Below are 27,924 nucleotides of genomic sequence, written 5' to 3' on the forward strand. Positions count from 1 at the left end.
ACAGCATCACTTTCTTTTTTTATCTGCAGTAAAGATTAAGTGAGATTCCTTCGGTAAATTACTTATATAGAATAGAACCCAGCCGTAGTCAGCGCACAGTAAGTGTCGGTTATTTCTCTCTGTTGAGTGATTTCTGTTTTAAACATACTCCCGGACACAGAGCCTGTGCAGCAGTTCTGGGCATGTGGGTATAGCCATCCCAGTGCTCCCCGGTTCTCTCAGACTCTCAGAAACTACTCTGTAACACAGAGATAGATATCAAAGAGACAACTACAAAGAAAGCAGCGTTTCTAGAGATTCGATGAAGAACTTAAATGTCACGTCTTAGCCACTGTGATGAAACGCAACTGAAGTAAATAACACTATTAATTCAGGACCTGTGGCCAGCCTGTTGACACTTATGGCTTCGCAGCTGCTGCTTTGTCTGTAAAAGGTTCCCACCAAACAAAACCCACTCTCTACTACACGGGCACAGAGGGCAGGGTAGAACCCCAAGGGACGGCTTTCTCCGATCTCATTTTGGCCACTCACCCATCACCAAGCCTGCCCAGAGGGTGCTTTCCCACAAATTCTCACCGAATAGCTCAGGCTGAAGACCTGAGAATGACACGTGGGCCCAGATTTCACTTAAAGGTGAATAGAGAACTCTTTTGCACTCAGATTACCGTTCCTCTAGAACCTCATACTTTTACCTTTCCAGAAGCCCTGTCTATCAAACCAAGTAGAACTGCCACCCCTACAATTTGTTAGCAGACAACAAGTGGTGTATACATCATCCCCAACCTTCATGTAATTAGCTCTTGATTTCGCAGTTAGATTCTTTATTCAGTTAAGCATTTTTACATTCCATCTGGAGGATTGTTTAAGATAAAGTTTACCTGATTTATTTAATCCCATGGTACATATTTTTAAAAAAAATTAAGTCCTCTTAAAGGAAGAAGACAGAATGGAAAAACCAACCACTATCTGTAGAACAATAAAGTCATACAAAGAACTCTCCTGGGTACTATTGATTTAATTCTACCAGGAGGATCACCAAACAAGCTGCCTTCTGTTTACCTAACTATGCTAATAATAAATGAGGTGGCCCTTTTTAGATCAATGGATTGCATATAATCTAGAAATATTCTTGTTTCTTCCTGTTCTTCACCGGAGCCTTATCCATGAGTGAAATATAGGTTTCTCCCAAATATAAAAAACAAACTTCCTTTCATAGTAAAGAAACTCCACAAAACCAAAAAGGAAGTCAGGACTACGATGAATGGTTTATCTTTTCCATATTGTGTAGTTCACTGATGTTCCACAGGGAAATGTGCAGCTTGATTTACCTCTGGGAATGACCCGGAAAAATTAACAGCTACCCAAGGACTTAGCTTGTGTCAACAACAAACCGAATCCAACTTTCCGAACTCATTTAATTGTCTGCAGGAGGACTTCCCCTTCCGCCTTACTCAGACACGATATGCCAGTTTATTTTTGTTTTATTTTTTTTGATATGCCAGTTTAAATAAAACTAAATTGGTGTCTCTATCCTAGAATTACTCTAGAGCTCGGTGAAGCAACCAGCCAGGTAAGAGCAGTGAAATGTAAGACACAGTCCAGCCAAGCTAAGAAAGTCAAGCAGAGGAGAGAGAGCCATTTCCAGCAAAAGATACCATAACCCCCCTAGCCAGTCTCCTCTAAATGCTTGCACAATTTTTAAAAAGAAGACCATCCCTCCGTACCTGAGTACTTCTTTCCCTTTCTCTCTTTTCACTTCAGCAATTCATAGTCACAAATTGGGAGTGAGGGGGCCTGTTGGACAAGAACACAGCAAAACATCCACGTGTGGGTTAGCCTGTGGACCATCTGAATGTGTCAGCTGTTGGAACGCCCACAGCTACCTTGGGGCCAACGACACCATAGTTGCTCAGGACATGTTTGCTCAATGAAACATCAGAGAACTAAAAACACAGCAAAAGCTTCTCGAGAACCGAAGGGCTTGATGGGGTGGGGGCTGGAGTCCTGGAAGTGAGCCACCCTCCCTTAGTGCAGACTTCCGACCCCCTCCCGTTTGTATGGCGGTCCCCATGGAAATGGAGGAGACCCACTAATGGTGAGCTGCTGCTTCTGCTATCAGATGCAAAACAGACACAGAAAGCCTCTCACTGGGGAAATGGAGAAGGCAACATCCAGTTCATGGAGACTGGCGTCTAGCAAGATCAGGAGAACGACACCTCTGCTCCCCACCAGCCACCCAGGGATGGCCATGGCCACATGCTTGAAGATGGCTTGTTATTATTAACGTCAGGATGGGTCCTGGTGACCCAGAGGCACTGTCGTCAAGCCTGTGACACTGGCATGGCCCATGAGTTTTAGAAACATATAGTCAAAAGTAGGCATGGGGAGCAAGCCGCAGAGAGAGACTGAATCTGTGCTAAGTGGATCACTTTAAATTTCCAGCACTTCCCTCTTTGCCGGGACTGTGTCTCAGCTCTAGCAGGTAAGCCCGCATCACCGACCTTGAGGGATATTGAGTGTCTGAGTGTCAGCGAGGCCTCCCTGTGCTCAGCTGCCGGGAGCTCCCTGCAGTGGAGACAGCTGTGGCGAGGCCACGGACACCGACTTCCCTCCAGCTGCAGAAACAGATGGCTCTCATCCCATGATGGGGAAACCATGGCCACATGAAGTGCTGATTCTTCTACTCTCCAGGTAGTAGATTCATGTCTGTTTGGAGGGATCCAGGTAAATCTGTTCCAGTATTTATATAGGGCAGGGGCTGTCCTCACCCTTCAATAGCCAGAACTGGGAGGAGTGAATGAAAAGGGTACTCCAGGCAGTAATTATGGGAGTGGGATGGAAATGGTCATTATTCTCTCCTGGTGCTGCAAATAGGCTGCAATGAGACTGGATCTTTGCCTTGGGCACAGAGAACCAGCAGTACCTGTCTCCCTGCGGTCCTTTATCTGAAATCTGTGCCTGTTTTCTGCAGGAGAACATGACTTCTATCTCCTGACCCAAGAAGGACAGATCTCTGGCTGTCTGGGTCAGAAAGTATTTTTAAAGGTTCATCTCTTTTCTATTCATCTATCATTCTAAAACTTTCATAGTTTGTCTTCCCATGTGCACCTGGGACACCTGCGCCCTTTCTGAGTTGGCCAAGATGGAAGAGAGAGATAACACAAAAGAAGAACATGACAGAACTATTTCCAGAGGCCACTTGTGGAACGTCTCCTTGTTTGGCAGCAGCGTACAGTCCAGCGGCCGCATGTGATAAAGCCTTGGGAAATGCAGGAGCCAGGGCTAATTCTTGATTATTCAAACTACAGCTTATCTCAACCCCTGTGTTCTCTCCCCCTTCCAACTGCCTCCTGGGTCCTGGGTCATTTGCACTGCCTGTTATCACCAGCTCCCGAGGAAAGGAAGGGGTAATGAGGGAGGTGGGGGATGAAATGCAAATGAAGCCTTTCAGCCACTTGTTAGCAGCCCAGCGCAGAAGTGTACAGGGGGAGGCAGCTGCAGCTCTTCTGTGGGTTTCAATTCTTCATGCTATTCTTGTCCCCCCTGCTGCCAGGCAATATCGAGTGGGCTGCATGGCAGTGCTCTGTGGGATGAGGGAAGAAAGGAGGGGGGAGCTCCCTCCTACTGTAGCTTCTTCAAAGAAAAAGGAAAAGGAATTATATGCTCAGTGGCAGCATGCCACACAGAGTAGTCCAAATTCTATTAAACAAACTCATGTTTGGAAGCATCTCCCCCCTACCCCCACCCCACCCCCCAGTACTAGAGGAACAGGGATGCTGAGGCCACATTAAGATCAATGATAATGCAGAGGATGCACTGATTGTCATAGTGGCAAAAAGAAAATGAGAAAGTATTCTTAAAAGATTATGCCGGGGATAGCAAATGCAGAAACAAGCTAAGACTGTGCCTCAAAACCTTAAAGAATACTGCAAAGAAAGAAAAGCGCATGAAGGTGTTTAAACCTGCCATCACCAACACAGGTCAGAGGGCAGGGAGCGGATGGACCCCTCAAGCAGAGAAAACGTTCTCCTCTCTCTGAGCTTATGATACAGGAAGGGGCTGAGCTCTGGTTACCAATGTCCTGTTCTGCTCTGTGGTGGACATTGAGACGTGCCACACAGATGCCCCTGCACTGAAGGGCTTAGCCCAGCTGCGGGGAATGCTGGTAGCAGGGTCCTTTGCGGTGGTCTTCATGGCAGAGAGTTACCTTTCCTTCCGGCCAAAGGACTGACCACACCTAATGACTGACCAATATAAGAAGATAAAGGCCTGGCCACTTTGCCCTAATTTGGGTCAGCATTGAAGAGCCAGTCTAGATCCAGGGCTTTCTGTGGGGTTGGCTGAGGCTCCTGCTGGGTCCGCATCACAGCTCAACTTTTCCTCCTCTCTAATCCATGCCATCCCATCCTGTGCACAGATGTTGATCTTAAGGGTACTTAATAAACCTCTTACATGTGGAATCCCATCGCCAGAGTCTTCTCCATTAGAAACTCAACATGCAGTGGTCACTATCTGGTCCTCATCCTGCCTGGGGTGTGTAGCTTATCACTTTTTCTGAGCTGGAGATTCATGTTTGTGTATGATGGTGGTATATATACTAGAAGAGCAGCCATGAAACACATCCAAAAAGAAATGCAAGTTCGGGGAAGGTGAGCAGGAGAGAAAAAGGCTTTTAAAGAGCCAAATGGAAATAGAATAAAGAGATTTGGCTTCAAATTTAATATTAAAAAAAAAGCAGTGTTGACGTAACCATAAGAAACATGGAGCACTAATAAGACACAACTACATCAGTCAAGCAATGGTTATGGCACCCGTATTAGATCCAACCATTGGGAAAAGAATAGTGAAGGGGACAGCATGGTGTTTACTTGGTGAAGGTGAGGGTCATAGTCTGTGTGAATCCTCTACCATAGCTGAATCCATTAATGGGCAAATGACTTTCTTTTGCCTAAGCCTAAGAACATGCTATTTTCTATTGGGGGAACTTTTTGCAGTACAATCTTAGAGAATGCTTGCCACCAGATAAAGATATCAATAGCAGAGAGACTGGACTACATTATTGATTGATCTGGACATACTCTTCCACTGAATGTCAGTAGACACAGCCCTTAGAAGCTATGGCTGAGAGGAATAAAACAGGAAACAATGCAATCAATGGAGATTCATGAAACCAAGATCTTCCTGAATTGTCTTACAGAAATTTCTCATCAGTTGAACTGCCTAAGAAATTTAAGATACAGACAGAAAACCAAAAAACAATGCATGTAGCTATTTTTAAAAAATAGGTGAATGCATGCACCTGTACATATGCATACACATACATACATATATACAGTCTACCACATCCTATTATCAAACGAAAAAAAAAAAAAGCCAGTGGTAGAATAGTGTGGATGGTAGTATAATTCCATTGTAATCAGCAAATACATATATGGTATCAGGAACAACATCTGATAATTTTATAATCACTAACTCATTTTACGCACATAACCACCTTTTAAGAAATTTACAAATATAGCCCCCATTTTCTGGGTGAAGAAATGGAAGCACAGAGACATTAGCTAATGTGCCCAAGGGCACAGAGTTAGCAAGTAGTTAAGCCAAGCCAGAACTGGAGTCCCTCTCCCTCTCCTCAGCACATCGAAGCTGGCCCTTGCAAAGAGGAACGATAGTGACACCACCTAACATCTGGATTCTGTCTTAGGGTTTACCACGTGTTCTACAGAGGTGTGATTGGCATTATAGCACTTCACAAAACTTTCAAGGCTCCTTCTGAGAAGTAGTAGGATGGCCCTTCCTCACTCTCTTTAAAGTTAGGTGTGGCCATGTGACGGCTTTTGCTGTTGAATTCTAAGTAGAACTTACGAATGATTTTTTTTAAGTGCCTTCCCTCCCTTTATCCCACCCCTATGCATCTTCCTGGATCAACGAGTAACTGGGAAACGTAGATACCCTCACTAAATCTTGCTGAATGTGCAGTGAAAATGAGAAATAAGCCCATATTTTTAAGCCATTAAAATGGGGTTTATTTATTACTGCAGCATTACCAAGCCTATCCCCCCCCATTACAGGTGCTTAACCTCTTTCTACAGATAAAGAAACTAAGGTTCAGAGAAGTTTAATAACTTGTCCGAGGTTACATACTAGTAAGATGGAAAGCCCTTTAACAAGCAGAAATTGAGGGCTAGGATCATTTCAGAAAAAAAAAAAAAAAAAAATCGAGCAAAGTAGTCAAGAAGCCACAAAAGTATATGTGAGCAAGTACAAGTATCTGGTGTGGGTGGGAATGTTGAAGTGCTGACCAGGGTAAAACCAGAGTGCTGAATGCCACAAAAATAAGAAGTTCCGTGCAAACTTATTAAATATGTTTATAGAAAGTTATAAGAAAAGTGGAGCAAAGGACCAAAAATTTTCAGAGCAGAACCAGAGAAGTGTAAGCATAGATACAGTATGCGTCATGGTCAAGGCCACGACACCACCAAGAACTTTCTACCAACCTGCCCGATTCCCGAGACTGTGTGGTCCTCTCACTGCCACGCAGGTTGGGACTCAGACTTGCTTTCATGGGAACCAGCTAGACTGACCAGTCCCATGCCATCTGCTTTCACCTTTGGGGCTTTGGCCACTATCAGAAAATACCAACCCTTCCCGTAGAGGGCTGGAACTTTTCCAACTTTATTTTTAAAAAGAGAGGAAAAAATATTCCAAGGGAGCGCTCATCCAGCCATGATCCCGAGTGAATAAACAGCAAGCCGTCTACACGGGCTGATCCCGCGGCGGAAATGAGACCAGTCTAGAGCGTCCCGAGACAGTCCTGAGAGGAACAGGCCCGCAGAGTAAGGGGCAGCCAATGTCCGACTTCACCATGCCTTACACTCACAAGAGCCAAAGAGCTGGCACCAAGATTTGCCTGGTAAATTTCTGGAAAGTGAGAATAGAAGTTTATTCACGAGAAATTCTGCTACAGGTAAATTAAGTAAAGTGGATGTCCCAGCACCACCTAAATAAGCAGAGGAATACAAAATGGAAAATGGAAGTCTGGCCAGGTTGCTCCTGGAGCCAGAAGAACTGATGAGTGCTGGGCTGCAGAGCAGTGGGAGCTGTCCTGCTCTGAGCAGGCAGTGTGGTAGGAAGGAATGGAATCTGGAATTGGCTTCACTGATTCAATAGGGTAGAAACCATGAGGCACCTCTGGGTCCACAGAGCCACAGCCCTTCCGTATTGGACCTTTGGAAATGGCTAGGCGTCCATTCCTGATCCTACAGTCCCTGACCAGGTGCTGCTGTGATGCTCTCTGCGCCTTAAGAATCCAACTCCCTGCATATCCTTGTCAACCAGCCTCTTCTTTATTTCTCTAGTCTAGACCTTGCAAGAGTTTATGCTTGCTCTAAATCAATGGGGCTCCAAGAACTGGGAGGCTGCAACTGCTCAAACCTGGCTCTGCTAACATTTGAAGATTCCAGTCCCTGCTGCTTCCACTTACTCAACAGATGAGGTGACTATGGTGTCAGTGACATGCTGCACCAAGCCAGTGTTTGCCACGCCCCTACAGGTGTGATCTGAATGGTGGTCTCCTTCATAGATGGAGTGAAACAAGCCCTATAACTCATTCATTTCCCTTTCCCAGATCTTGACTTTTCTAACCTCCTTCCCAAAAGGTATGGCTGGAGTGTCAGCATGCCTTGGGACTAAGCATGATTAGAATATATAAGAGATCTCAAAATTGAGATGCCTGGGTTTAATTGGTATAAGAAAAATAAAGACAGATTGTTTTTGTGTATCATTTTTAATATACGCTGCGTAAAATGCCTGTGTAGAGAAACACAGGGTATAAATTAGGAACTCTCAGATCTTGCATTGTTTTGGGTAAACACAATGGAAAAGTAAAATAAAAAAATAGAGAGCTAATCGATGTAGAAGAAAGAAAACCAGCAATCTTCTGACGCTAACATTCTGTGGGTGAACACCAGACAGGATACGATCAGCAATGGGAAGGGAAAAGCCCAGCCCGCTGCGCTGCGTTCATGACAACCCCGGCTGAGAACCCAGACGTTGGGGCACTTCACGGAGGTCCGAGGTCTAGAGGAGCTTTACAGTGAACAATGCCGCGACCAAAGAGAATGTTTGATTTTTCTCAAGGCTGGGGACTATCTTTCTAAAAGGTGGCACCTAGCCAGGAAACATATTTTTCCATCTCAGTGACAGAACTTCCTGGGGGAAAATAAATAGCTCTTCCCACCAGGAACAAAAGCAAAAGGCAATGCAGTTATGCAGTAAACCAGGTGATTACAGAGCAACCAAAGAAGTCCTCCTCCGCAGGCCACAATGTGTGCGCAGGGGTGAGGGGGGAGGGGGGCGGGGCGAAGCAGAAAGAGGAATAAACGTGAGAAGTTATAAGAGAAAGTTGGCAATAATGGGACACAGATCACGTGTCGAGGAGGTCTCAATCCTAGGTAATGTATAGGAAAAACAACATCAGCATGAATTAAATGGATTGGCCAAGGAGGGGTTGGCTGGCTGCAACGTGGTTGCCACCTCCCGAGTGAGAAAAGGCTGAGGGTTAGCTGTACAACTTGGCTACGGTGTAAATGGATCTGGTTAACTGCAAAATTAAGTGAACATTGCACATACTAATATATTAAGTGAATGATTTCGTTTAAATTTTCAATTCAAGAGGCTTTACCTGTTTCAGAAATACTTTGATGCATACCATGTTTTTCAACCACTATAGCTCCAGACAGTGATTGACATTAATGACTAATATAGTGATAATGATGATTGTTATAATTGCAGTGGATGACATTTATTTAGCCACTTCTTTGGACTCTATACTTTGAAAACATTTTTTTTCCATTGTCTTGAGAGAGACAGAGAGAGAAGCACCAACTCATTGTGTTCCATTTCAATATTCCATTTAGTTGTGCACTCATTGATTGCTTCACCTACATGCCTTGACCGGGCTCAACCCCATGATCCCTGGCATACTGGGTCGGCACTTTATACACTGAGCCACCAGCCAGGGCTGGACTCTATGCTTTATAGACATCAGCTCATCCTATTTCACCCTCAGAGCAATCTGGAACGGTGGGAACCACTATCATCCCTTTTTTACAGATGAGAAAATCAAGGCTCCAAGAAGTTTGCTTGAGTCAGTTGCAGACCAAGATGATGACTGCCAGGCCTGAGCTCATAAATATTATAGACTATTTATCTCTCGCTGTGCAGAGGTAATAGATTTGTGTCTGTTCTTCCTTATTAGACTGTGAAGAAGAAAGTTTCATGTGAAACAAATAGGTCCTCATAAGTATATTTTATTTAGCCTTAGTTTTCAAATTGATTTCACTGTTATACTACATATTCACCTTTATGCTTTTTATAACTATCAAATTTACACCTATAATTTTTATGTGTTAACATAATTTAGTGCAATCTCAAAGTATTAACATTAGGTTATCCCTGCCTGAAAGAACTTCCATCTGCACACGTGTGTGCGCGCGCACGCACACACACACACACACACACACACACTCAAAACAATGAAAAGGACAAGCAAATGCCAACCAGAATAGAATCTATATCTTAATTATCTCCCTTCCTAACCTTTTCCTAATTCTTTCTTACTTCCTCAAAAGCTATATTTTTAAAAGTCTGATCCAGACCCCATTATTTAAATTGTCTTGTGTAGTATATGACAAAACCATATAATGAAGAGGACAGAAGACTAGGTTTTTCTCTTCTTGGTCCTATGTTACCTTTGGGTTGGAGCATTCAAAGGAAAATCCCATGATTAATAATAAAGTAGGAAAGATAAAGCTGTATTTCTAAATTAGCATATTTCTATGAACTATTTGGAAATCTGTATTTCAAGATATACAGAAATAGGTCCCTTTTTTGGGGAGCTGGACTGTACTTTGAGTCTTTTGATGAAAATGAAACAAAGCATCTGAGAGATCAAGAATGTGGAGCCGGCTACAGAGTCTCCCTGACCAAATGCAATGCCCAGGCAATTTTTACACAGGCTTTTGGCATTCTGTGTGAAGGCACAAAACATCAATTGTTTGAACAGCTCTGGACTACAGAGTAGGAACTGCATGTTTGTGACTTTGAGTGACAGAGAGGCTTCAGGAAAGTAAAGAGGTGCCCTCTGTGTAACATTCCTGGTCCACCTTTCCAATGAATGGATGAGATGTAAAATCACATTTCTCAGAATCCTCAGGAAGTTTACAATCTCTGCCCAGGGCATCAGATCTCCTCGTAGCACAGGCGTTGCTGTATCCCATGAGTCCAGGACAGTGCCCCATGAAATGGAATGTTCATCTTAGCTAATAGTCATGACATCCATTCATTCAATGGTTATTTATTGGGAGCCTACTCTGTGCCAGGCACCAATTAAGGAGCTGTGAATGCAGAAATAAATACACCAGCATCAACTCCTGCCTTCAGAAGACCACAGACTTCACACAAGCAAGACGGGCACCACTGCCCTATTTGACAAATGGTTCCTATGTCTACATCTCAGTGATGGCAAGGCATCATGGGAGGAAAGTAAGAGCTCAAGGCTGATGGACTTGCAGTGAGATTCTGGGCAGGTGACCCACAGTGCTCTGAGAAGCTGTGAACGTACCTACAAAATAAAAGCAAGACCATATGGTCTCTCATGTATCTCTTTAAGTCTTCACCTGTCAATTATAAATAAAATACAGAGAAGAGACTCTTGTTCCAGCAAGAAAATCTTTAGGATAATCAATATAGAATGCTTGACACTACAGATCTAGGATTTTTTTTTTTAGTCTATATGTCATTTATTTCTGCTCTGATCTTTTTTCTTTAATTATTCTTACTTATTCATTTTAGAGAAGAGAGAGAGAGAGAGAGAGAGAGAGAGAGAGAGAGAGAGAGAGAGAGAGAGAAAGGGGGGAGGAGCAGGAAGCATCAACTCCCATATGTGCCTTGACCAGGCAAGCCCAGGGTTTTGAACCGGAGACTTCAGCATTCCAGGTTGATGCTTGATCCACTGCGCCACCACAGGTCAGGCTCAGATATAGAATTCTTAATGCTGTCCAACACACTCTTTTTGTAAAGAAAATGATGACCCATTTCACTGGCCATCCCAGGATGCTGAGCTGTTCAGGAAATTATTCAATCATGCTAACACTGTACCAAATTCCTAACCAGACTGTCACAGCGGGTGGCTTTCTGCACTATCAGTAGAAACAGAGTGAAAAGGATAAATAACTGTTTATAAATTGATACCCACATGCATTAAGGAACTATCCAAATTAAAAGCTTTTCTGTTATTTTGGCTCTTCAGCAAAGATGAGACATGTGGACACTGAAATTATATAATTTTAAGAGAGGAGGAGGACAACCCAAGACAAGCTATTTTTTTTCTTTCCCCTTGGAATACAAAATAACACCTGGGAAAACAAAACAAAACAAAACAAAAAAAAGTCAAATAAATGTAAATCCCAGAATTCCAAGTAGTCTGGGTTTTTGTTATTTTATAGTTTCCTTGACCTTTTATAAATTTCTTAAAAATCAAAAATATACTGCTCACAAAACGTAGGAGATATTTTATTGCTTCATATTCATATTGAAGTATCCTCTAATTTTTGTGAACAGTATATTATGGAATTAAATACTCAGGAGAACTAATTCAGGGGCCATTTTTCTTAGTCGCCCTTGGGTGAGAAGCTGATTCACACCCGGACCCAGGCCTTTCACCCATTATGACTCCATCTCACCTGAGTCTCAAAGGTGCAGATGGGGGGTGGACGAGACCACCAGGACTGGGAGGCCCCTGTGCCGTAGGGTGGCTTTGTTGCCCTTGTCCTCTGCTGGCTTGTGGACCAGCGGCAGTAGTATTCTTAGAAATGCAGGTCCGACTTGAGACCTCCTTGATGAAGACCTGCATTTTCACGGGATCCAGGGGACATGTTGTGCATGCAGGTTTGATTCTCTCTGCCCAGGCCTCCCTGCAGGTTGAGGGAAGAAAGTAAGTGGGCACTATAGGAAGTGGGGTGGTGGCTGATGGAGAAAACAAAGCTAAGGGAATCTGCTCTTCTGCATGTGACATTCCTTTTCTTTTCCCCAAATTCAGTCCTAGTATCATTCTGTAGACATTCATTTGCCCTTTCAACAAATATTTTCTTATGAGCCCCCTATGTGCCAGGGACCACTTCCCAAGTTGAAGATACAGCAGTGAACATAACAGACAAGGTCTCTGATCTCAAAGCTTCACATTCTGGTGGAGAAGGGTGGGACAAACAAGGGGCAAACAAATCATTCAAAATCAGGGAGCAGCCACTCCTATGCACAATAATAAATCAAAACAGAGGAATGGAGCATGTTAGGGTGTGATGATGTTATTTCAGATAGGGGGGTAGGGGGAAGCCTCTCCAAGGAGGTAAGTTTTTAGCCAAGAGCTGACTGGAGTAAAGAAATGATCTATGAAGATAGTGAAGGGAACTGTGTTCAAGCAGAAGGAACAGAATGTGCCAAGACCCTGAAACACCCTCAGCTTCTTTGGGCACAAGTAACAAGTTCAGTGCAGGTGAAGCAAAGCAGGCAGCAGCAGAGTGGTAGAGATGGCTTTGGAGAGGGGGAGAACACAGAGATTTCAGTTCCATCTTAACCATGATGAGAAGCCACTGAGGACTGTGAGCAGAGAAGCAAGATGGTCTGATTTTAACATTGAGAGAATGATTCTGGCTGTTGTGATCACACTTAAGCAACTCACAATCACCTCTGCTGCAGAAGCACCTACACTCCCAATGGTTGTCCATTGTTGAGGATTTTGTACACTGTATTCGAGTATTTGATGACTGAATAACTGAAGTATACATGAATGAAGGAATGGTTCCAGTACCCAAAATTTAGCCTACCCAAAGGCACGTGATCCTATGCTCTGTCATTCACTAAGACCTTTTCTCATCAGATCTATGTGGATTTGCTACAGGACAACCGATATGTCAAGAGAAAACCTGCCCAAATGTTCCTGGAAAATCTCAACTTCTTAGAGGAAGTCCAGCTTTCACTTCAATTTCACAAATGTCTATGGCATTGACAGGGGTAAATAACTCTGACCAAACAGCAATAAAACAGCATTGAACTCTGAAGCTGACATCTCTACACTCGTTCAAGAAACACAGAAACAGCCATTATTTTTTGTCAAAAACTTATTAGAGCTGGCACAGAAACTCAAGGGTCTCAGTCCTGGGAGAGATATTGAATAGCCATTCAACCCCCAGTAGTTTGATTAGTTTGGCCACAGATTTAGATCAGCTGTTGATTAGTTCAGTGGCCAATCAGATGAGTGGCTGATACATCAGCGGCCAAACGGCTGGTGGTAGATTAGATCAGTGGCCAATGAAATTTGTGATAGATTACATCAGTGACCACTCAAAAAATGGTTGATCACATCAGCGGCCAATGGATCAGCATTTGATTACATCAGCAACCAATAGATCAGCAGCTGATTACATCAATGTGTATCAACCAGAGGTCAATTGGGTTAGTGGCCAATCAAATTAGCAGCTGATTACATCAGTGGCCAATCAAGTAGCAGTTGACTAGATCAGGGGATCAATCAATCAGCAGTTGATTACATTGTGACCAATCAAATTAGTGATCGATTAGATAAGTGACAGGGTAAAAATACTGCTGATTAGATAGTGGCTGATTGGATCACATATTGATTATATCAATGATTGGTTAGATTAGCATCTGATTAGTTTTGGGCCACATTCGATCTGTGTTAGATTATATTAGCACTTGATTAGGTTAGATGATGATTACATTACAGCTGGTTAGCCTTCCAGAGTAGGTTGGAACCAGGTGACAAGCTTTTCTCCCGGCAGCCTTACTAGCTCCATGACAGGTGCACACACCCTTCCCCCTCCTTTGTGACCATTACTAACATTGGATGGACCTTCCTCAGCTTCACCCTCAGTTAGAAGCTCACGGGAAGCACAGTCTTATAGCACAACTCTGGTGATAAAGTATTTTTTATATCAACCTACACACCTACCCATCACCCCAAAGGAAATCATGGCATCCTTGTGTGGTTAATGCCTTATTTTTGGTGTGGTACTAAACCATTTTCTTTTTTGTTTTTTAATTTTATTTAGAAAATTAACTTTAACAAGGTGACATTGATTGGTAAGAATACATAGGTTTCAGGTGAACATTTCTATAGCATTTGAACTGTTGATTATATTGTATACCCATCAATCATTTTCTGTCACCTTATATTTGTCCCTTTTTACACCCTTCCCCCGACCCCTTGCTATGAACTCTCCCCCATGGCTCCTTCCCCTGGTAAGCACTTCACTCTTATGAATGTCCATGAGCCTCAGTTTTATATCCCAACTATGTGTGAAATACAGTTCATAGCTTTTTCTGATTTACTTATTTCACTCTGTATAATGTTCTCAAGGTCTATCCATGTTGTTATAAATGACACTATGTCATCATTTTTTATGGCTGAGTATATATTCATTGTATATATGTACCATATATTTATCCAATCCTCTATTGAAGGACACTTTGGTCCCTCAATATCCATGTCTTGGCCACTGTGAATAATGCTGTGATGAACATGAGGGTGCATGTGTCTTTATGTACCAATGTTTTTGAGTTTGGGGGTATTTTCTTTTATATATATATAAAAGCATTTTTATAAAGCATTTTTTATCACTCTATTTTAAAAAATATAATTACTCAAATTTAATTTTTACTCTACATGTTTTATATAATGGTTAATTGACACTATATATATATATATATATTTATTTATTTTTATTTTATTTTATTTTTTTAGTGAGGGGAGAGGAAGCAGAGACAGACTCCCACATGTGCCCTGACCAGGATCTATCTGGCAAGCCCACTAGGGAGTGATGCTCTGCCTATCTGGGGCCCTTGCTCCATTGCAACCAAAGCCCTTTTAGTGCCTGAGGTGGAGGCCATGGAGCTGTCTTCAGCGCCCGGGGTCAAGTCGCTCTAATTAAGCCTTGGCTGCAGGAAAAGAGGAGGAGGAGGAGGAGAGAGAGAGAGAGAGAGAGAGAGAGAGAGAGAGAGAGAGAAAAGCAAGAGGGGAAGGGGTGGAGAAGCAGATGGTCACTTCTCCTGTGTGTTCTGACTGGGAATCCAACCTGGGACATCCACACGCCAGGCCAACACTCTACTATGGAGCCAACTGGTCAGGGCTCATAGTTTTGGGGGGGTATTTTCAAAGTGCTTCATGCACATTATTTCTTCTCTTTGTCCAACATCCCTGTGAATAAGGCGAAAACTGTTTTTATCTCCAATTTGCAGATGAGCAGATCAATAGCTCATCTTCATGACTAGTCTACCATCAAGCTAAAACCCAAGATGAATGCCATTTCTACTTCACTTTAACATCTCCCCCAGATCCTACTTTATGCTGTAATTCTGAAGCACAGACATCTCCATTCCACACATCTGTCAATGGAGTGTCTGCAGTGAAGCCTAGACTCACACTTTCCTAAACCATGCTTCTAGACCAGCATTCATGGACATGCAAAATTTCAAAATTAACCAAGAACTGATCGAGGGTTGCCACATTGTATTTTACCAGCTATCATCATCATTTCCAAGAAGAAGTGACAGCTTTAAAAATGGAGAGGGAGGCCTAGCTGGTTGGCTCAGTAGTAGAGTGGCATCCTGGCGTGTGTAAGTCCCAGGTTTGATTCCTGGTGAGGGCACACAGGAGAAGCACCTATCTGCTTCTCCACCCTTTCCCCTCTTCTTTCTCTCTATATCTCTCTTCACCTCCTGCAGCCAAGGCTCCACTGGAGCAAAGTTGGCCCAAGAGCTGAAGATGGCTCCATGGCCTCTGCCTCAGGCACTAGAATGGCTCCAGTTGCAACGAAGCAACTGCCCAGATGGCCAGAACATCGCCCCCTAGTGGGCATGCTGGGTGGATCCCAGTCAGGTGCATGTGAAGTCTGTCTCTCTACTTCTCTGTTTCTCACTTCAGAAAAATAAAAAATAAAAATAAAATAAGGGAAGGAAAACATTTTAGAATTAAGGGCTAGTCCTTCCCAAGAAACAACCACTAGAGCATTTTTTATCACTATTTTAAAAAATATAATTACTCAAATTTAATTTTTACTCTAAATGTTGTATATAATGGTTAATTGACACATGTTTATCAACCCATATCTATCTATCTATCTATATCTATCTATATAGCTATATATATAGATATATATATCAACCCATATCATCCCATATATATATGTGTATATATATGTGTGTATATATATATGTATGTACACACACACACACACACACACACACACACTAAATGACGCAAGGAAAAACAGTTATTCCAAATAACTTCATTCCTATCAATATCATCATGAAACCTCCCATTTCACAAAACTCTTTGGCAAAGATGGAAACAGTACTTGCTAGGACTTCTTGACACAGCTTGGAATATTCTAAGAAAACTGAAAGAAGTTGAGAATTCATAGTTTCCATGCCACCAGCTGCTTCTCTGACCGACTCGCTCTGTAGCACCAGGAAAGGAGGGGGTAGTTGGCGGAGTGTGCATCTGGCTGACAGTAGCGAGTGCTTCAGGAAGAGGGGTGCAGCACCTAGAACTGCTGCTAAAACCCAGGGCTGCTGGCATGGGCCTGACTCAGCACCTGCCAGTAGAGAATTCATTGGATCCGGGTATCACGGGATGTACATGGCAGACCTGGTTTTAATAGTCACTGGCTTTGTTTACCTGCAATGCTTCAATGTCTTCATTTAATTTTAACAAAATGACACAGGTTCCTATCTGTATACATAATACCTACCTACCTATACAGGTGTCTACTTATATATGCAATAGAAATCAAGAGGGAAGAGCTCCACAGGGAAGACATTCTACTAAGGTACATAGAAAAAAATACACCAAATACTAGAAAATGTTGAGAGAAGAACTTTTGTCCTTTTTGCTTGTGATATTCTAAGGTGTTTCCACTTATTTCAAGTCATGGAACATAACAGAATAGCTCAATGTAAAATTCTTTTAAATACATTTAAAAAAATTTTTTTCAATTACAGTTGACATTCAATATTATATTAATTTCAGGCACAGAGCATATGGTTAGACATTTATATAACTTACAAAGTGATCTCCCCAAAAAGTATAGTACCCACCTGGCACCATATATAATTACAATATTATTGACTATATGTCTATGCTGTACTTAACATCTCTATGACTGTTCTGTAACTGCCAATTTGTACTTCTTAATGCCTGGATCCATTTTAAATTGTACTTAAGGTCATGCTATTTTATGTAGTCAGGAGGGACAATGGACAAGGCTTGGTCCATGTTGACACTCAAATGTCAGGCCTGGTGACTCTTCATTGATAAAGTTGAGAAGGCTGTTGTCCCATGAGCTAAAGCCAGAATGGAGAAAATCTCAGGGAGGTGGCAGTTGCCACCTTATGGGGCATATTGACACAGTTGGAAGCGGAGCAGCCAAAGAGACCCAAGCCAGAAGGCAAGATTGAGTGTACTGCTGCCACCTCATCCATACCAGGCACCTGGGATCAGTGGAATAGTCTCTTCTGTGTATAGTGTAGACTGGGAGTAAGTATGGAACTGGCAAGAAGTCACTTGCCTGACCTGTGGTGGCACAGTGGATAAAGCGTCAACCTGGAAATGCTGAGGTTGCTGGTTCAAAACCCTGGGCTTGCCTGATCAAGGCACCTATGAAAAGCAACCAATGAATAACTAAAATGGGGCAACTATGAGTGATACTTTTCACCCCCCATCTCTGTAAAATCAATAAATAAGATCTTAAAAAAGAAAAAAGTCACTCGTCGTTATTTGTATCCATCCCACCCTACTGTCCTCTGCCTTTTTTTCTGAGATTGCCATTCAAAACCTCCCCAAGTAGCTGGGGTTTGAAACCTTAACAGAAGCGTGCTTCCAATGTATTGTGGATAAACTCGGGCGCCATTTTTTTCTATCTACGCATTTCACAATAGCCCCTGGAGCATCTCTGGGTTATCATCTGATACAAAGTATGTCTAACAGCGCAGCACTTAGTGACCACTTGAAGTGACAGCTTGAGCAGAAAAGAAATAGGTGACTGCACAAGCTCAGCTTTAGATATCGCATGTTTTTTTTTTCAAGTTATGTATGAGTTCTAGAAAAAAAATAAAAGCAATCTGCGAGCTTTGATTTGAAAAAAAAAAAAAGCAAAAATGTCATGTCAAAGCAATCCTGACTTGACATTTGAGCAGAAAAGATTACTCACTACTGCAACGGTCCTTCGTTTGGACTATTCAAGAATGATCGCTAAGATTCATCTCACATGTGATATTTAAATCTGTCAAGGCTAGAACTAGAATTCCGAGTGCTACGAAGCACAGTAAGTGAAGTAAAACTTTTGAACAGCAAGTGAACCTAGCCCGCTACCCAGTATCCTATGTGCAACCTTGTGGGTCTCTGGGTTATTTGTACAGTCACTTTGGTGAAATGACAAAGAAAGTGACCCCTAAAAAAAAGCACGCTATGAAGTTGTTTATAAATAAAGTTGTTTAAGAAGACATGTGTATATTCTATTACAAATGTATTATTGATCACATAAAAATCTATTCTAGACAACGACATAAAAAGGAGGAAAGATCAAATACCGTACATTCAATGCAAAAATCTTCAGTAGCTGCTAGTGCAGCTACCATAATTGAGTTATACATTTGGGCTGCAGTTGCAGTTGCTGAAGGAAACTGGATAATATATTTTAGATTTTATGTCTAAGAATAAAAGTGCTAGTACCTTTAGACTAACCAGGTTGGAGGTTGAGAGCAGAGATGAGTATGAGCTTCCAGTTCAGGAAGTGGATGGTAGAACTAATGTTCTTTATTAAAAGGTGGGTGGTCTTCTTTAAGTAAACACCTATGTAAAGGGATTTGGTTTTTTATTTATTCTTTACAATTACCTCGAAATTAGGGGGAGACATTTCCATATGCATGCATCACAATTAATTCCTATAAAAATGTTAAAAACTGACCTAGTGACTGAAGAATGAAAATAAGAAATCAGATTGGTGACAGTACATGGCTTGGTGCCACCAATTTTTCAACACCCTGATTCCCCAAATTACTGGCTCTGAGTTCCTAGGATATTACATCATTAAAAGATGTGTCCCTCTTTCTTGATATCTTCTGCTTGCTCATTGAAAAGTGAAGATTATTCTCTTTAAAACATATTTTGTCTTCCAAAAAACGTACTCAGTTTTCAATTTAAGAATTGCATTTAAAAAGAAAGACGTTGCCTTAGAAGATTATCTATTTATTTACTTCTCTATTATCTATCATCTATCTATCCATCATATATATATGTATGTGTGTGTGTATATATATAGTAATTTATACATGTATATACTCAAATAAAAATACCTGTGTGTGTATATATTAGATTCTTTATATCCAAATTTTCCTATAATTTAAAGTATTTACAGAATGACACAGTTGTTTAACCAGAAAGCAGGGTTGTTGTGTTTTCTGGTGGGATGAACATCTTGGTTACTGGACAACAATGTGTTTCAATGGATTGAAGCCTAGAGCTGGAGAGAGGGAGAGCGCACAGTCACCAGGTCTCTGAAAGTGTGTTTAACAATGAGTCATTGTTACTTTATTGGGTTTTCAAATTTATAGTAAGTATATTTAAATCTTGCCTTTAAAATCCACATTTTAACTCTTGGCCTTCCTGTGAGGGAAGGATGTGAAGCTCAAGCTTGCAAATATAGAAGAAAAAATTCTCAAAAGCCCTGAGTGTGGTCCTGGTTAAAATAAATTGCGTCATATTCCTGAGCCTCAATTTCTCTACCTGCAAAGTGGGGCTAGTCTTAATACTCTAAATATAGAAATTATTTTGGTAAACTACAGAAGAGGTGGACGTGGTTTGCTTCCAATGCTGAGCAAACCGTGATGACATACATGATGAAGGAACATTAAATAAAAGAACTGAAATATCCGAATTCTCTGGCTATTTTTCTTTTTTTTTTTTTTTTTGCATTTTTCCGAAGCTGGAAAAGGGGAGGCAGTCAGACAGACTCCCGCATGCACCCGACTGGGATCCACCCGGCATGCCCACCAGGGGGCGATGCTCTGCCCCTCTGGGGCGTCGCTCTGTTGCATCCAGAGCCATCCTAGTGCCTGAGGCAGAGGCCATGGAGCCATCCTCAGCACCCAGGCCATCTTTGCTCCAATGGAGCCCTGGCTGCGGGAGGGGAAGAGAGAGACAGAGAGGAAGGAGAGGGGGAGGGGTGGAGAAGCAGATGGGCGCTTCTCCTATGTGCCCTGGCCGGGAATCGAACCTGGGACTCCTGCATGCCAGGCCGACGCTCTACCATTGAGCCAACCAGCCAGAGCCTCTGGCTAGTTCTTTCTATGTAATAATAAAGACTTCAATGGTTGCTAAGATTCTATTATGCTCCCAAAGCCACACTGACTTTTTAGGTGGATTATGGCTTTCCATTCTCCGAACCTAATGAGGTAGTAACTATGATTATCTCTATTTCATGCTTAGGGAAACTGAGACTCAATAACTCAAAAAACCTGCCTCAAAATCACAGTTAGCTGGGGGGACTAGAAATTCATGCTGAATTTATTATCTCCTTCCAAACACAAAAACAAAAACAAATGACTTTTACCTTCAGCTTATAAAAGTTTTGATGATGCATAATTCCTGATATTTTTATAGCATATATGGTATTTCATGGGATTCCCACCCAACCAATAAGGGACTATCATTAGCTCCATTTTATAGATTAAAAACCCAAAGCTCAGAAAGAAGAAATAATTGACCTAAGATCTAAGTGGCAGAATGAACAAGAATTCAAGCCTTCATAAGAAAAATACAATAAACAGCCTCCTGTGTCACCTACTAGGACCTTCAAGTAAGCAGTGAGATAGGAGGAAGGGGACAGGACTCAAAATCAAATCACTTTAGGTATTTTGGGAAATATACTACTGTCCTTATTCTAGGAGACTGTTTCACGTCTCCCATTTCTGAAAGGCAAAGTGATGTAATGACTTCTCTTTGGAACTGAGCATCTACCAGGAAATGTACATCTTTTTATAATACATCCTCACTTCTCCTGTAATGAAAGTAATAGATTAATTACCAGCACACACAAGATAAAAATGAATGGGACAAAAGAGAGAAATGATTAGAATGGGGTCTACACTGATAGCAAATCATATACAGAAAGGGAAAGGATAGTAATTCAAATAACTTAAAAAAAAAAGATAAATGACATCAGAGTAATGGTGGCATGAGAGATATCCTTGATCTCTCCCCTTGAAATTTCAACAAATTGAACAACTATAACTCATTAAAAGAACCCCAGCTGGGCTCCCAGGTGTGCCTGAAAGATCTTCACACCCAATTAATGACAAGTAGAAAGGGTAAAAATGGGGGCTCTTGCAGTCAGGTTCTAGAGAGGAGAGAGGCCCAGACTGCTCAGCCTTTTGTTCACTGGGGCTCTAAGAAGTGAGAAACCCAGAGTGACTGGGTCTCCTTCTGCTGGGAGGAGTGGAGAGATTGGGGGGAATTCAGTGTGATACTGAACCAAAGCAGCAGAGCATGGTGTCACCACCAGCATTTTCATGGTCTGCTCGCAGTCCTCACTCAAACAGAGACACAAAAATACAAAGTGTGACCCCCTCCCCCAGCCTCCCAGATCCTGCCTCCTTCCCCTTGTGGATACCCAGAGTGTCAGAGACATACCCACAGCTGAAGAACAGAGGTGCTCTGCATCTGGTCACCTGCTCTGTTGAGACTTGGGAGAAGCACCCAAAGAGACTGCCATTGCCAAAGCCATAAAACCCTCACAAGTACAACCCATCATCATCACTGCAGCCTGCCTCTACCTTTGTCATAGTAGCTTCTCAGCAAGGTTCAGCCTGGGATTTTATAGAGCTAAAACTTGTAATCCAATGCCTCCTACTGGAAAAGAATAGAAAAACCTCTCAGAAATTTTTCTTCTATTTTTTTTATTTTCCACTAGTTTTTGTGTTGTTTTTTTTTGTTTTGATTTTTTTGTGTTTTTCTCTTTAATCCTGATTTTAATTTAATTTAATTTTTAAAGTTATTTTTATCTTTTTTTTTGCTTGACTTCTTAATAATACCACTCTCAAATACCCTCAATGCAAAAATAAAGGAATACTGTCACACCTCAAGAAAGAGGTGCAGTTCAAAAATAAAAATTAAAAAAATTCCAGAAAGCAGTCTCAATCACATGGAAACCTTGGAGTCAAATAATAGAGTATTTAAAATTGAAGTTCTGAAAAAACTCAATGAGATGTGAGAAAACACCAATAGGCAACTTAATGAGCTCACCAAGGAGATTGAAACTTTAAAAACAGAGATGAAGAACTCAATATATGAATTGAAAAATGAGATAGCAAGTTTAGCTAATAGATCAGGTCAGATAGAGGAGAGAATCAGTGACATCAAAGACAGTCAACTAGAGATGATAGAAGAAAAGGGAGGCTCAAGAATTTTTTAAAATGAGAGAGCTCTACAAGACTTGTATGACTCCATCAAAAAAAAAAGCAATATAAGAATAATGGGTATTTCAGAAGAAGAAGAGAGGGAGAAGAGAATGAAGTTAGTGTGATTTCTCCTATTTAGAACTGGAGGAAAAAGAAATGGACATTTCTAGTTTGACTTCTGGGCTTTAGGGACTGTGCTTCCCTCTCATCATACCAGGCTGTGTGCCAGGCACTTTATAAGGATTAACTCAAGTCTTACAACAGCCCATTTAACAGGTCAGAAAATTGAGGACCCAAAGGGGATGTTAAAGTCACATAGTTTCAAGGATTCAAACAAGTAATTGATGAGAACTTCCAAAGTTTATGGACAGAGTTATATTCTCAAATCAAGAAGCAAAAATAATACCAAGTTACCTCAACACAAATAGGCCTTCTACAAGGCACATTGTAATAAAAATGTCCAAAATCAATGACAAAGAAAGAATCCTAAAAGAAGCTAGGGAACAGAAGAACTTAACATATAAAGGAGCACCCATCAGGTTATCATCAAACTTCTCAGCAGATACTCTACAAGCCAGAAGAGAAGAGACCCAAATATTCAAAGTATTGAAAGAGAAGAATTAGCAGCCAGGAATACTATATCCATCAAAGTTGTCCATCAAATATTAAAGAGAAATAAAAACTTCTCCAGACATACAGATGCTGAGGGAATTTATCACCAGAAAACCTCCACTTCAGGAAATATTCAAGGGGATTATTCTACTACATACAAAGAATGGAACAACACAAAACTACAAGTAAAAGCTCCAATAAGGTTACAATACAGTGTGTCCGTAAACTCATGATGCACTTTTCACTGGTCACAGAAAAGCAACAAAAGACAACAGAAATGTGAAATCTGCACCAAATAAAAGGAAAACCCTTCCAGTTTCTGTGGCAGCATGTGTGCATGCACAGATGATGACAAAACACCCTGTATACAGCGGAGCAGCCCATGGCCATGCCAGTCGAGATGTGGACGGTACAGAAGAAAGTTCAGGGTATTATGTGGCTTGTTAAATTTGAATCCATGACCAAAGTGCAACGTGAATATCGGCGCATTTATAATGAAGCACCACCACATAGGAATAACATTACTCGATGGGATAAGCAGTTGAAGGAAACCAGCAGTTTGGTGGAGAAACCCTGTTCTGGTAGGCCATCAGTCAGTGACGAGTCTGTAGAGGCTATACGGGATAGCTACCTAAGGAGCCCTAAAAAATCTGTGCATGAGCCCACATTGAACTGCACTGAATAAGTATGAAACTGGGAGAGTTTTCCTTTTATTTGGTGCAGATTTCAAATTTCTATCATCTTTTGTTGCTTTCCTGTGACTGGTCAAAAGTGCACTATGACTTTACGGACACACTGTATAAACAAGGATAATCTGTAACAACAAAAACATAAAAGGGGAGAGGATAAAGGTCTAAAGTAGCAAAGGAGAATGAAGTGCAGAAGCACTTATAAGGCAAAGGACTCCTGTATATATGAAAGTTTCTTTTTCAATAACCTAATGGTAACCACCCAAGAAAATTAACAAAACTGAGATACATAGCTTAAAAAATGAGGAAATAGAGGGAAAAAAGCATAGAATAACACCAAACAGAAACAACTAACAGAAACATAAAGAAAAAAAAAAAGGAGACACAGAGCTACCAAAAAACAAAATATATATAATGGTTATAGAAAATCTTCATATGTCAATAATTGCCCTACATATAAATGGACTGAACTCACCAATAAAGAGGTACAGAGTAGCAGATTGAATCAAAAAGCAAAACTCAACCATCCAACCATATGCTGCTTTCAGGATACACATCTAAGCTGCAGGGACAAAAGTAGACTCAAAATAAAAGGTTGGAAAACAACTTTCCAAGCAAATAATACCCAAAGAAAATCAGGTGTAGATACACTTATATCTGACAATACTGATTTCAAGCCAACAAAGGTAACAAGAGACCAAGAAAAATATTTTATAATGATAAAGGGGACACTATATCAAGAAGACATAACACTTCTTAATATATATGCACTGAATCAGGAAGCATTAAAATATATAAGGTATCTACTAATAGATCTAAAAATACAAACAGACAAAAATGCAATCATAGTTGGATAACTCAACACACCAGTGATAGATTTAGAGAGATCATTCAAACAGAAAACCAATAAAGAAATATCAGCCTTAAATAACAGACTAGACCAAATGAACATAATAGATGTTTACAGAACATTTCATCCCAGAACATCAGATTATACATTATTTTCCATTCTCAAGGATAGACCATATGTTGGGCCACAAAACTAACCTCAACAAATTTAAGAAGATTGAAATTATAACAAGCATATTTTCTGACCATAAGGCTTTGAAATTAAAATTCAACTACAATAAGGAAATGTTATTAAGGTTGGAATTAATGAAGGGATGAGCAGAACTTGATCTGTCACCTGGGGCCCAGTCCCCACCTTCCAAGTAACAGAACTGAACCCAAACAAACAAAACAAAAATAACTGGCTCAGAAGGGGTGCCTGTTAACACATTCTGCTCATGGAAAATGTAAGAAATCATTTTTCACTAGCAGCCATATGACTTTAAGTAAGATCCAACTTTGGGGAGAGAAAAGTAATGAAGTGTGTAATAGTTTTTTCTTTAGAATGGCAAATGGGAAATCTCTTTTATTTTCCATTTTTTTGGTTTGCTCTCTTCAAATAAGATGGATTTAACTAAAAGAATAAGTCTGAAAGAATAGAAAAGAAGTACTAAAAGTTGGGGTTCAGCTCCATGACTCTGAGGGTTATAATGAGGTAAATAAGTGATAATCACCATCTCCTTATTTTATAGATACTGATACATTTATACAATATTTTTGCTTCAATAATAAAATCTTTCATTTTTTCTGGGTCTAGCTAAGACAGCTCGGGTTAATCCAACTATGGAAGACGAATTGCCTAACTATGGGAGCAATTTGCTTCTACTTAGTGAAAGAAAATAAATAAAAACCAAAGGCACAGGCAGTGGTTCTGGAAGCATGTGATGGACATGGCTAAGGAGCGACATGGTGGAAGCAGCAATAAACTTGTACATCAAATTTTTGTTTCCAGCTTCACAACCACAAGGAACTCTTGGGTACATTAGTGGCTCTGTGAACATACTATTAAATAATAGAACTTATTTAATATTCAATGACTGAAAAAAAAAAACTATTGGCAGCAAGGTACTCTAAATTTACTAGTGCTTTTGAAAAAATTTGCATTTATTAATCTCACCAAATAGCATCTTTGTATGTTTACCCAGTGGTTGAACATGTGTGTGTGTGACATATTAAATTGCTCAATCTACAGACAATGTATGAGGACCCTGATAAGTAATCTGTAACTCCCCAGGAATCTTCAGCTACCAGATGGGAACTATTAAACCCTTTCTTTCTACTAAAGACTCCGTGGTACAAAAATAGATTTTTAGAAGGCATTCCAGCATGTTATCCTGCAAAAATTTCAGTCTATATGCATTGAAAAAGAGCTAGAGGATTATACACTAAAATGATAACAGTATTCATTCCTGGCTTAGAATAGTTTAGGGAGGTTTATTTGTTTCTCTGTATTTTCCAAATCTGTAACAATAAGTATTTGTCCCTTTCACAGTAAAAACTAACAACAAAAAACTAAGCAAAAAAACTTAACCAGAGGACTCTATACCCCTACATCAGGAAGGCCCTATCCGTCCCCTGTAAACTTACCAACACAGATCCCTAGAAAATATCTCTAGTAGCTCAACACTGACAGTGCACTGAAATTGTTAGTAACCCAATTATCTGTGTTTATATATGCAGGAGGGGTTGTACAACAGCAGCAAGTATGGCAGTGATCACTACTTCTCTCCCAATTTCCAGTCAGTTTTTGCTTGGCACATGACCACCTAAGATAAAAATCATATCCCCTAGTACCCTTTGTAGTTGGGTGTATTTATGCGACTAAGTTTTGGTCAAGGAAATATAAAGAGCAAGTACTTCCAGAAAATTCTTATCAGTGAAAAGACATACAAGACATACTGGCTCTTGCTCCATCCTACAGTGTGGAATGTGGGTGTGATGAGTGATGGACAGAATTTTACCAACCCTTCTGAACCATAAGGATGGGGGCATGCTCTAGAAATGACAGAAGAGTGAGTTGGCAGGGATTAGACCCCTGAATACATAACATCTATATTTCTCATTCCAGCTCTGGATTGCCAATGCTAGATTGTTTCCAGGTGAAAAAAGAATAAATCTTTAAGTGTTGGTATTTATAAGATAATTTCTTTTTTAAGATCTCTATATGTGTAGTCAAATCTAATCTTAAAGGATATATGCAACTTTGTATGAAAACCAGGATTTTAGCTCAATACAGAATTAGAACCCTTGATAAAAGTCATGATGCACTAAGTTCACTTGGTGAATATCACATATTAGGGATGCTTTGCAACTCATCTAGAAAGTCAGCAGCATCATCAAATTTCCCAGGGGCTGAAAGGGCATGAGACTGGGTATACCTGTTTAAATTGAGTTTCCTTTTTTCTTTTTTTTCTTGAAAAAGAAGCCTTTACTAATAGTGAAAATAAATCACAGAGGTAGAGTTCCCAGAATTCAAAGAGCCCCAGTAGGCATCACTACAAAAGAGTTCAAATTCATTCTTAGTTTTAATGATGTTGCTGACAAAAATTATTAGTGAAACCTCTTTTTTTCAAGCCTAAATCCCTATCTTTGAAAAAAAAAAAGGTTAGAGTTGATATATTTCTAAACTTTCAAAACAGCAATTTCCATTCCACAATATACCTAATATTCCGTAAAACTGTCATGGTCATGAAAAACCAGGAAGAATTAAGAAACTCACGGACCAGAAGGGGAAGCATAGCAACTAATGGTGGGAGATGTGGGTTCTGTGTTGGATCCTGGGAAGAAAAATACATGGTGGTAGGAAAATGGTGACATCCAAGTAAAGCCTGGAGTTTGACTAATAGTGATAGACCAATATGGGAGTTTCAATCATGAAAAATGAAAGCTAATACAAGCTGTGAACAGTCAGGGAAACTGGGTGAGGGTACACAGAAACTCTCTGTTCTATGTCTAAAATATATTTTTTAGATTTTATTTATTCATTTTAAAGAGGAGAAAAGAGAGACACAGAGAGAGAGAAGGGAGGAAGCATCAACTCCCATACGTGTCTTGACCAGACAAGCCCAGGGTTTTGAACCGACAACCTCAGTGTTCCAGGTCAATGCTTTTATCCACTGCGCCACCACAGGTCAGGCTCTACAACATTTTTTTACACTTAAAATCATTCTAAATTTTAAATCTTTATTTAAAATATTACAAT

The 27,924-nt window shown here is 40.7% G+C and overlaps 1 protein-coding gene across 4 annotated transcripts in view; it reads right to left on the reverse strand.

Annotated features, from left to right (window-relative positions):
- The window catches only part of LRRC3B (leucine rich repeat containing 3B), a 92,998-nt gene that overhangs the window by 15,801 nt on the left and 49,273 nt on the right, over positions 1–27,924 (reverse strand). The window contains exon 3 of one of the 4 annotated variants that reach the window (XM_066244820.1): positions 1,725–1,794. The exons of the other annotated variants lie outside the window; for them this stretch is intronic. The gene's annotated coding sequence lies outside the window, so the exon portion shown is untranslated. The remainder of the gene's footprint in view (positions 1–1,724; positions 1,795–27,924) is intronic. 4 annotated transcript variants of the gene reach the window in all.

The sequence above is a fragment of the Saccopteryx bilineata genome, chromosome 10, assembly GCF_036850765.1.
Source record: "Saccopteryx bilineata isolate mSacBil1 chromosome 10, mSacBil1_pri_phased_curated, whole genome shotgun sequence".
NCBI classification, from domain to species: domain Eukaryota; kingdom Metazoa; phylum Chordata; class Mammalia; order Chiroptera; family Emballonuridae; genus Saccopteryx; species Saccopteryx bilineata.